At 36.2% G+C, this 10,208-nt stretch overlaps 1 non-coding gene and 1 pseudogene across 1 annotated transcript; both read right to left on the bottom strand.

Annotated features, from left to right (window-relative positions):
* Positions 1-300: 300 nt before the first annotated feature.
* Positions 301-10,208, bottom strand: part of LOC141714431 (uncharacterized) — a 149,935-nt pseudogene continuing 140,027 nt past the window's right edge.
* Positions 9,920-10,025, bottom strand: LOC141715410 (small nucleolar RNA R71). Its single transcript, XR_012572175.1, has one exon. It is a non-coding gene; the product is annotated as a small nucleolar RNA R71 (small nucleolar RNA).

The following is a 10,208-nucleotide window of genomic DNA, read 5'->3' as shown; positions in this document are numbered from 1 at the left end:
TTTGGTCAGCAAAGTGTTTAATTTTTGAGGTGATCTTGACTTAAGAAGGTATGATCTCATCCATCTTCTCCTTCACCAGCTTTCTTGTCTTTTCTTCATGACCATTCATCTTTAATTCTAGATCTTTACCAGAGAGGTGAAAAGCCTTGAGTTGAGCTTTGTAAACTTCAGTGACTGTATCATAAACATCCTGTGGAGTCAAGGCCTTGGCATTGCTTCCAAGAATAGTGACATATTGATCCCTAAACCTAGCCAAAACTTGACCCATTTACAAAACAAAATCTTTAGAAAGCCATGCATCTACATCCCATCTTGTTTTGCATCGTTTACAATTTTCTCCTTCTGTTTTTCAACTTCTTCATTGTATGTTAGCAGAATGGCTGGATAGTCCTGGTTGCTCATATTTAAAGTAAGTAGATGTTGTGAGATGTTTGCTAATCCAGAAATCTGCTCAACAAGAAGATCATCCACATATGTAGGTTGAGAGTCAGTTATTTACAGCCATTGTGAGATGAGGTGTGGTTGTTGAGGTTGAGAGGTTGATGGTTGGTGTGAAGGATCAGAACCACCTGTGACAAGATTCACAGTTTGACTCACAGATTTCTTTGTGTTTATGACAGGGTGTTGTTCCTCACTAGTTGTGAGAACCTCCATTTGAATTGGAGGGGATTTAACTGTGCTACTGTCATTTAAAATAGCTTCAAACCCTTGTGTGTATTGCACCACAATGTCACTTAAATATGCTATACTTGCCTCCTCTATGACAGGATCATTGGCAATTGTACTCCTAACATCAATTGCTAATGCAATTTCTGCTAAGGTTTTGAGGGGAGTTGTTCCTGGAACAGGAACCTCCAATTAAATTGAAGAGGATTTAGATAGCTCCCCCTCAGGAGTGCTACCCTCAAACCTAACAGCCTGTGAAGTCTGATTTGCACATGAAGGTGTATTTGTGACCTCCATGGGGTCTTCAGTAAAAACTGATTAATCCCTCATGGTTTTGATGGTGTCATCAAGGTCTACCCCAGCTAGTAGCCTCTCACCAACTAAATGAGGTGTCTGGGTGGTGAGAAAGGTTTATTGAACCAAGTCACTTGAATGGGGTTGTACTTGAGAATTAGATTCAAGCACATTGTTAGAAGAAGAAATTTGAGAGATAAGTAGAGTTTGATCATGAGTGAGTGTTGGCAGCTCCCCCTGAGTGAATGAGGGAGCTTCAATAGATGTGCTCTCACTGTGTGTGTCATCCTTATTTTTTCTTTCAAACACTAGAACTTGATCTTGTGCAGATGCAGACTCATTACAAGATGCATTGCGGAAAAATGCTCTTTTCAATAGAAACACCCTGTTGAGAGGATGTCTCTAGAATCTGTTTTGTCCCCATTTATACAACTGCATCCTTTTGGGAGGATACAGAGGTGGCTTGAGTGGTCAACTCAGTTTTCTTAGCCTTCTTTATTTTTCTGATCAAGGGTGAATCAATTGGTATTTGTTCCTCACCACTCTCATTCATTACAGTGAGGCTTATATCATTTCTCTTCTTTTTACTCACTTCATCCTTTTGAGAGGATGAAGTGGTTGGTTTTCTAGTTGCTGTTGGTTTTGAAGAAATGGTCTCAGCTTGGGAAGGCCCCTGTTGGTTTTCCTGTATTTGTACTTCTACAGGTTCAGGGACCACAACTGTACTAGATTGAGCATTTAATCTCATATCAGGCATAGGGTAAGTCTTAAACCTCTCCATCATGAATGGAGTGATTTTCAGACTCACATTTACCTTGTTCTTTGTAGTAAGTGAACCAAATATAATTCTGGACACTTCCTTATAATTTCCTTTTTTAGTGTTGTCTATACCCTTCAACAAATGTATGTCTGTTACTTTATGATTTAAAGTAGACATAATAAATCTAGGAAAGAAAATTTCCTTACCTCTAGCAGATTGTAGCATGGTTAGCCTGGTGGCAAGTTCTTCCAGGATCAATAGACCAACATTCAAGTGTCCGTTGTGGGCTACTGAGAACACCAGTATCTATACCACACTTGAGATGTTATCATATCCTGTCTTCCTGCATGTGATGGCCCATACTATAGAATCAAACACAAAGAACCATTCCTTCCTTAGGTTTGTTCTGTTCAAGCTTGACAGGTTGATTCTTCCACCATAGTTGATGAAATCCATGAACTCAGCTAGCTCATCCCGTGTTGGCACCTCCACTAGATTTACAGTAGGAAGACCCAAAGCTGCATTCACATCTTGCTCATTGAACTCTATCTGTTGGCCTCCAATTGAGCAAGTTACCACCAAGGACATAGAATTGTCATGCATAATAGTTCTCACTACTGCTGTTGTCTAAAATTCATGCAGAACATCCAAGTATAGGACTGGTTAGCAGTTAAAGCACCTGCAAGATAAGATTCAGACATAAATTTCACAAACCCCTTGAAACTGTCAGGGGCTTGGTTAGCATTAGTGAAAGCAATATAGTTGGTTCCTTTCTCTGGGATTATAGCTCTAACATTATTGAGTGCCATTGTTGTTGAGTAAGAGTGAATGGGTAAGAAAAATTAGTGAGAAAGAGCTTGAAACGAGAGAGAAATTGGTTTGGAATTGAAAAAGCTAGGTCACTTAGAGTTCTCGAAGGCGTAAGTATACGTATATCGAGATGTCTGGGTATTTATAGTAAAAGCAAATGACTTATCGAGGACTAAAAAATAGACGTTTGGAGTATACTTATCGAGAAGTCATTTTGAAAGTGAATTACATATCGAGAAGTCATTTAAATTTACTCTTTTAGAGAACTAAAAATTAACTTATCGAGATGTCAAATAAATACCCAGTTTGTCCAGAATGGACTAAATTGTTTCTACTTTTTATTTGAATAAATTAAAATAAAATTAGAATAATTTTGCCAAAAGTATTTTACCAAAATAATTTATTGGATTGAATTATTTTAGTTCTGAGTTATTTATAAGTCTAAAATTATACTTGTAGAGAACTCTGTGAGTTAACACTTATAGAGAACTCTATAATGACTTACCGATAAGTCAAAATAAAGCTTATCGAGAAGTCACTCTAGAAATTAGGAAATTGACTTATCGAGAACTCACTCGAGAAGTCTTAAAATGACTTGTTGATGAGTCAATTAGACTTATCGTGAACTCATATTTTTTTATCATTTTGATTCTGTCTTGTGTTTATTTTACATACTGAAAATGTAAATCAACATCTAGACAGTTTACTTAGAATTTGAAAAATTCTAAGCTGAGTTTTGAATTTGAAAAATAATATGCAAAGATTTCTGAAATATTTATAATTCATATTTCAGTTACTTTCTAATTAAATCAAATTAATTTTTATTTACTAGAAATTTATCTGCTGCAACACATTAGCTGAGTTCTTGCATTAGGATGAAGAATTTAACATTTCTATTTCACCTACAAGTCTAGTGAAAGTTGCTTCATCCAAAGGTTTAGTAAAAATGTAAGCTAATTGTTTTTCTGTTAGAATAGAAATAAGCTCAACGGTACCATTTGCAGCATGTTCTCTAATAAAATGGTAGCTTACATCAATGTGCTTTTTGCTAGAATGATTAACTGGATTAGCCATAATAGATATAGCACTAGTATTGTCACACATAATTGGAATTTTGTGTAACACTAAGCCATAATCCATTAGCTGATTTCTAATCCAAAGCACTTGAGCACAACAACTTCCAGCAGCTATGTATTCTGCTTCAGCTGTGGAAGTTGACACAGATTGTTGTTTCTTGCTATGCCAGAATACAAGTCTTTGTGTAAGAAACTGACAACTTCCACTAGTACTCTTTCTGTCAACCCTGCATCCAGCAAAATCTGCATCTGTGTATCCAACAGCTTTAAAACCAGTTCCCTTAGGATATCATAATCCCAAGTTTGGAGTCCCCTTCAAGTATCTGAAAATCCTCTTCACAACCATTAAATGTGATTCTTTTGGATTGGCTTGAAATCTTGCACATAGACATGTTACAAATATGATGTTTGGTCTACTTACAGTTAGGTAAAGCAATGATCCAATCATTCCTCTATAGCTTGAAATATCCACACTCTTGCCCTTTTTATCTTCATCCAACTTTGGTACTGTAGACATAGGTGTAGAAGCAGGTGAACAATCAACCATGCCAAACTTTTTCAATAAATCTTTAACATACTTAGTTTGGCTGATGAAGATCCCATCACTTCTTTGACAGACTTGAAGTCCAATAAAGTAACTTGATTCCCCCATCATATTCATTTCATATTCACTCTGCATAAGCTTAGAAAAACTTTGGCAAAGCTTTTCATTTGTAGAACCAAAGATAATATCATCCACATAGATCTGAACTAGGATCATCTTATCACCATACTTCTTGTAGAAGAGAGTCTTGTTTATGGTACCTCTAGTAAAACCATGTTTAAGTGAGAATTCTGACAATGTATCATACCAAGCTCTAGGAGCCTGCTTTAATCCATATAGAGCCTTGAGTAGCTTGTACACAAAATCTGGAAATTTCGGGTCTTCAAAGCCAGGTGGCTGTTGCACATAAAGTTCTTCTTCTAACTCACCATTTAGGAAGGGACTCTTGACATCCATTTGATATACTTTGAAATTTAAATGTGCAGCAAATGCTAGAAAAATTCTTATTGCTTCAAGTTTTGCAACTGGAGCAAAAATTTCATCATTTTTAATTCCTTCTTCCTGTGAGTACCCTTTTGCAACCAACCTTTCCTTGTTTCTGGTAACTATACCATTTTCATCCATCTTGTTCCTGAACACCCATTTTGTTCCAAATACACTTCTATTCTTTGGTGCATGAACTAACTCCCAAACTTTGTTTCTTTTAAACTGATTAAGCTCTTCTTGCATGGCAGATATCCAATCAGGGTCCATTAGAGCTTCTTCAGTTTTCTTAGGCTCTACTTGAGACTGAAAGCATGCATGTAGGCACTCATTAGCAGTAGCACTTCTAGTCCTTACACCAGCATTAGGATCACCAATTATTGCATTTGGATTGTGACTCCTATCCCATTTTCTGGTGTGAGTTTATTGATTGGTGCCTTCATCATTTTCTTCATTATTGGTATGACTAGTAGATCATTATTCTCTTTCTCCCCCTGAGTTTGTGCTATCAAATTCAGGTGTTTGAGATGAGCTTCCATTTCCATGATTTTCATGTTCAATAGTCTCTTCATTTATCATTTGTTGTGCATTTACTTTAGCTTCTTCATCAGAATCACTGTTAATGTTGAGATTTTCAAATGCAAGGGCTTTAGCTTCATTTTCATCAAGGCATTCCAAGACTGGACATTTGTCATCATCAAAAGTCACATATGTGCTTTCCATGATTTTATTTTGATCAATTACATAAACCTTGTAGGCAGTTCTCTCCAATGAATATCCAAGAAAAATTACTTCAAAAACCTTTAAATCAAATTTTCCCACATATTCAGAGTTGTCTTTTAAAATATAACACTTGCTTCCAAACACATGAAGATGCTTTACAGTAGGTTTTCTCTTAGACATGATTGGGTAAGGTGATTTTCCATGAATCTTGTTAATGAGATATCTATTTTGAGTGTAGCATGCAGTATTAACAGCTTCTTCCCAAAAACTAGTTGGCAGCTTGACATCTTGCAGCATTGTCCTTGCAGCTTCTACTAATGTTCTATTCTTTCTCTAAACTACTCCATTTTGTTGAGGTGTTGTAGAAGCAGAGAATTCTTGAACAATGCCTTTGTTTTTGCAGAATTCACTTAATGTTGCATTTCTGAATTCTGTCCCATTATCGCTTCTCAATCTCTTTGAACACTTTTGATTTTCATCCTATTTTTCTATCTTCTTTATGTGCTCAATTATTATGTGTAGAGTTTTATCTTTAGAGTGCATAAATTCTACCAAAGTATATCTTGAGAAATCATCCACCATCACAAGTGCATATTTGTTCCTTGAAATTGATAAGACATTGACTGGCCCAAACAAGTCCATGTGAATAAGTTACAATGGTGTACTTATGGAATTCACAGTTTTTGAATTGTGACTTGATCTTTTCATTTTTCCTTTCCAATGGGCTTCACAGACTTCAATTTGAGCAAACTCTAATTTTGGCATGTCTCTCACCAACTCTTTCTTGACCAGAGTGTTGATTGCCTTGTAGTTTATATGTGAGAGTTTTTTATGCCATAACTTGATTTGCTCTATAGAAGCCTTGGTGTAGAAGCAACAAATTCCATCCTCATTTGTTGAGTCCAAGTATGCAATGTTATTGTACATTACATTGTCAAGTGACTCTATCAAGATCAGCTGCAAGCCACTATCTAGATATACTTTTTCTTTCTCAGGCTCAGTGTACTCTGAAGGGTCTTTAGGAGCATAATGAGCTGGAATGACCATGTCTCCATCTGTAGATTCCTCAACTCTTACCATAGGAGTGAAAGGCCCATTCTTGAGAATCTGAATGTATAATGGATTGGCCATCCTGATAAACAACAACATTTTCTTCTGCCATAGAGTGTAGTTAGTCTTATCAAAAGTGGGGATTTTGATGCTACTGATTTTTTGTGTATTCATTCTTCCAAGATCTTGAATCTATTTACTTTCAGATTTTGCTCTAATACCATTTGTTAGATAATGAATTACACACAGGGGGGGTGAATGTGTTTTTGTGTTTTTCTGCTTTCTTGAAGTGTTTATGGTGATGAACAAAGTAAATTAAAACCTTGTAGTGAAATGTGTTAGTACTGAATTTAAACATATAAAATAGTGAACACAGATCTTTCAAAACTTACTTAATTTTATACTAAAATTAAGAATGTTTTGCTACAAAATTTCTAGGCTCTTTGTTGATAAAGAGCTTAGCTTCTTACTTGAGAGAATACAAGATTTCTGATCTAAATTGTTACTTCTAAACAAAGCATCCAGTGTTTACTTTATAGAACAGTAAACACTGGTTATTACACAGCATGCAACAGCATGTACTAAACCCTCTTTTTGGATAATCGAATCTTTCTATATCTGGCTTAGTGTATCTTTACTAATCTTGCACGCCTGTGACTTTACTTTGCCAGTGGATCTTGGCCTTTAATCTTCTTCAAGATGCTTTTGTAGACTTATCAATCCAACTGATTGGATTGTTTGTTGATTGATAATCTTGCATATTTAACTAGTCTGCACTTTGTATTTTAAGTTTTACCTCGAGATCTACAGTTTGGTATATAGAGAACTTGACATCTCGATAAGTATATTGGCTTATCGAGATCTCTCATCACTCTATAGTTGTTTTGTCTTATCGGAGTCTCTGAGTTTTCTATAAGAGAATTTGGCTTGTCGAGATCTCTTATCTTCATGTCTTCACTTTGGCTTATTGATAACTCTGAGTTCTCTAGTGAGAAATTAGCTTATCGATAACTCTGAATTCTCTAGTGACAAATTGGCATAGTGATAACTCTGAGTTCTCTAGTGACAAATTGGCTTGTCGATATCTCTGAGTTCTCTTTTAGCTTTTCTTGACTTCTCAATAAGTCATTCTAGAGGTCTCGAATGACTTCTCTATAACACAAAATCTGTGACTTGTAGACTTCTTGAATTAGAATATTTTTCACAAAATAGATTTATTCAACTCCAAGCTTCTTCATACTTTATCTGAGGCATGATCTTCATGATCTTCTTCCAGAGCTTATTCTTAGGCTTGAGACTGTTTACAGAAAAATACTCCAGTCTAGTCTATTTACATTTTTATAGACTTAAGTGTTATAATACAAAATGCAATCATAGATTACCATACAACTTACATAGGGTTGTCAATTTGACTTAGTCTTGTTATTGTACATGCATGTCTGTTAAGTGGAATTTATATCCACTTAGAATGCTCTATAAAGGCTTGAATTGGTGTTTTGTACTCAAGTTATTTGTGTATTTGATGTGTTTATGTAGTGTTTTTGCATTTCAGGTATAGTTAAAAGAATCAGGAGATTTAGCATTGTTTTGTTGCTAAATTGGTGTTAGGATGGTGCTCAGGAAGATTGCTCAAGAAAATAAAGTTTTCCAGAGAGCCAGCGCGCCCGCGCGGTCGCGCTAGGGTTACAGAAGAACAACGCGCCCGCGCCGAAGAAGCGCGCGGCCGCGCCAGGTCGGGATGGCAGAATTCTGTTTCTACTTGGATTCTAAGAGTTTGAAGCCCTGGTTAATTCTACAGTATATATATTAATAACTTATGATCGTTTTTCATAACAAGACGTACCAGAGCTAAGGAAAAGGCGTAAGAAGACCGTATAGCACAATTCAACCAAGGTGAAGAGGATCTAGTTTATTCTTGTGATTCTTTGTTTTAAGTTGTAATCTTGGATGCTAGTTTTCTTATTTGTGAACCTATACTCTTGTGTAACGTACTTGGTTTTATTATTTATTCAGTATAAAGACTACGTTTATTATACCATGCTTTCATTGGAACCCACGTTGATGATGAGTCCGATTATGGACTAATCGTTATCGTGGGATTCTAGCGGATTTACTTATAGATTTCTTTAGTTAATATGTTTTGATGCCTTAGTGTGTGGTGATTGTATGACAACCTAGTATTGGTTATGCTTATTCATCTTATGAGCGTCGCAAACTTATAAGATAGCGTGTTAATCTCTATTGAAACGAAAGTGAATTTAGGGGTTTAGAATTTTCCATGCTAGCATAGGTTCATGTATTTGATATGCATGATTCGTAGGTAATTTTAACCATCTTACTTGCCCTGTGTTATCAGGATAGATAACTTGTGCATTAAACCGTTATGTTGTCAATTTCTATAGACATATAGGGTCTCAATATAATTGGTGTCTATTCAGCTTCTATCTATTTTGTGGATGTCTGATAGTAGGGTATTTGTACAATGAAAGTTGGCATTTACTAGTTTTGTGTTATCTGATTAGTGTCATCACCATTGCATGCTAAGGTTAAGAAAAAAAGGCTATTGAATGAAGTAGTAATGAAGTTAGAATCCCATGTTTGTGTCATATAGTAATCAGTCCTTTTTAATATCTTAGTTAATATTCTTTAGTATAATCTCTTAGTTAATCGTAGTTATAAACAATCTTAATTTGTTAATCATCTTAGCATTGAATAATAACCATATCATTGTTGCATAAGTGCATTGATTGAAATTAACCTAAACCAGTCTCTGTGGGAATGAACTAGAAATAATTCTATATTAGTTGCGATCGCGTATACTTGCATGAATATTAGCGCGTGTTTTCATCCTAACAAGTTTTTGGCGCCGCTGCCGGGGACTCGGGGTTAATTTTTAGTTTACGTGTTTGTCATCAGTGGTCGTTAAAGTTCATTGACTCGGACATTGTTACTTAGTTATTTCCTTGTCATGTTTCAGGTACTCTAGCAAACGTGTATGCATACGCGTTTGCGGTCTCGTAAGAGAAAACTGGATCAAGCTGAGGAAGAAGTTGTAGTAGCTAAGGAAGTTTTTGATGAAGTTCTTGTCGAGGAGAAAGTTGAAGAAGAAGAAATTATTGCAATGGGAGAATCAGAAGCGAATACGAAGGCTTTGATGGATTACTCTCAACCGAAGATTAATGATATTCAGTCTAGCATTGTCCGCCCAGCCATCTCGGCTAACACCTTTGAGATCAAGTCGAGCACGATTCAGATGATACAGAACTCAGTTCAGTTTGGGGGTTTTCTGACAGAAGATCCCAACATGCACATTAGAGATTTCATCGAGATCTGCGACACTTTCAAGTTCAATGGAGTTTCTGAAGATGCTATTAAGTTGAGGCTTTTCCCATTCTCTCTGTTGGATAAAGCTAAGTGTTGGTTACATTCTCTACCACCAGGGTCTATCACCAAATGAGAGGATCTTGCTCAAAAGTTCCTAACTAAATTCTTTCCTATGGCGAAAACTGCTGCAATCAAAAAACGAACTTACTCAATTAGCTCAGCAATCTGGAGAATCTTTATGTGAGGCTTGGGATCGCTACAAAGAGATGCTTAGAAAGTGTCCTCACCATGGGATGCCTGACTGGATGATCATTAACTGCTTTTATAATGGATTGGGTGCTACTTCTAGACCCATGCTTGATGCAGCATCAAGAGGAGCCTTATGGGCTAAAAGCTATGATGAAGCTTATGAATTGATTGGGTGATGGCTACCAATGAATACCAGAACCCAACTTAGAGACTACCCATAGGCAAGGTA

The sequence above is a fragment of the Apium graveolens genome, chromosome 3 (assembly GCF_009905375.1).
Source record: "Apium graveolens cultivar Ventura chromosome 3, ASM990537v1, whole genome shotgun sequence".
NCBI lineage: Eukaryota > Viridiplantae > Streptophyta > Magnoliopsida > Apiales > Apiaceae > Apium > Apium graveolens.
The sequence above is the reverse complement of the archived record's forward strand: the minus strand, read 5'-3'. Positions and strand labels throughout refer to the sequence as shown.